Source organism: Pinus tabuliformis, chromosome X (genome assembly GCF_031772625.1).
Source record: "Pinus tabuliformis cultivar Carrire ecotype Pingquan chromosome X, CPIR1, whole genome shotgun sequence".
In the NCBI taxonomy this organism is placed as follows: Eukaryota; Viridiplantae; Streptophyta; class Pinopsida; order Pinales; family Pinaceae; genus Pinus; species Pinus tabuliformis.
The window spans coordinates 414,000,306-414,001,637 of NC_142308.1; the positions used below are offsets into that span (position 1 = coordinate 414,000,306).

Here is a 1,332-nt window from a genome sequence, read left to right on the forward strand (position 1 = left end):
CGCCCATTAAAATTTAATTTCCCGCTATTCAATTGACAAATTGTTAAAATCTAATCAATTAATTTCCCTGCTACTCTTAAGGTAAGGTGTTCCTTGAGTGTGTTTACATGAGTAGAGTAGAGGTGTTGTCTATTGATTCAGTTGCAACCATGGTAGATGCAAATGTGGATGTTGGCACAGTGCAGTCGAAGAAGAGAACATTCAAGAAGTTATCATATAGGGGTGTTGATCTGGATGCCCTTTTGGAAATGACCTCTTGAGGTAAGGTGTTCGTTGAGTATGTTTTCCAGAGAAGAGTAGAGGCATTATCTGTTGATTTAGTTGCAGCCATGGCAGATGCAGATGTGGATGTAAGCACAATGTAGATGCAGAAGATAACGTTCAAGAAGTTCTCCTACAGGGGTGTTGATCTGGATGCCCTTTTGGACATGACCTCTGAAGAGCTCGTCAAGATCTTCCATGCTTGTGCTTGAAGAATGTTTCAGCGAGGTTTGAAGAGGCAACCAGTGGCCTTGATCAAGAAGCTCCGTAAGGCGAAATGGGAAGCTCCTGCAGGTGAGAAACCACAGCCAGTTAGAACCCACCTCCGTAACATGATAATTGTTCTTGAGATGATTGGTAGCATTATTGGTGTTTACAATGGGAAGACATTCAATCAGGTCGAAATCAAGCCTGAGATGATTGGCCATTATCTGGCAGGGTTTTCTATTTCGTATAATCCAGTTAAGCATGGAAGACCTAGTATTGGTGCTACACACTCCTCTAGGTTTATTCCTCTAAAGTAGACCAGCTTAGATCGTTTGATATGGTGGATATGTAGTGGGGTATTCTTAATTTTTTTCAGCTTACAAGTATAGGCACAAAAAATTGGTTTCATATTCACATGGGGAACTTGAAATGGGTTAAGGAGTTAGGTGAAGGGGCACCACCTGCCGAACCAGCGTAAACGGCTCAACTAGCTCCCTTCTCCCTGGCCCTAATGTCTTAACCAAGCCTCCCTCCCTTAATACGGCTCACTAACCAAACACCCAACCGCCGCCCAAAGTACTTCTACGCGAGGTAGGTCCGTGCCATCAGTAGCAGATCCAAATGCATCTAAGTGAGCAGCAACAAAGTAAGCATCTCGCTTAGCAATCCATCAATCCATCAATCCATATAGATTCTCTCGATATAAATAAGCAAGCAGCACAGTAAATCCTTTCACAATGCTTAAATGAATTTTTGAAGAGTAATTTTGGGTGTATTGTTACGTTTAATTAGCTAATGCACTATATATATTGTACAAGTTGAACTATTTGGTTATTTTGATGAAATTTTTGTCAACAAAAAAAA

At 41.1% G+C, this 1,332-nt stretch overlaps 1 pseudogene; it reads left to right on the forward strand.

Moving 5' to 3' along the window:
- Positions 1-329: 329 nt before the first annotated feature.
- LOC149140289 (small ribosomal subunit protein uS19 pseudogene) lies at positions 330-827 on the forward strand (annotated as a pseudogene).
- Positions 828-1,332: the final 505 nt, after the last annotated feature.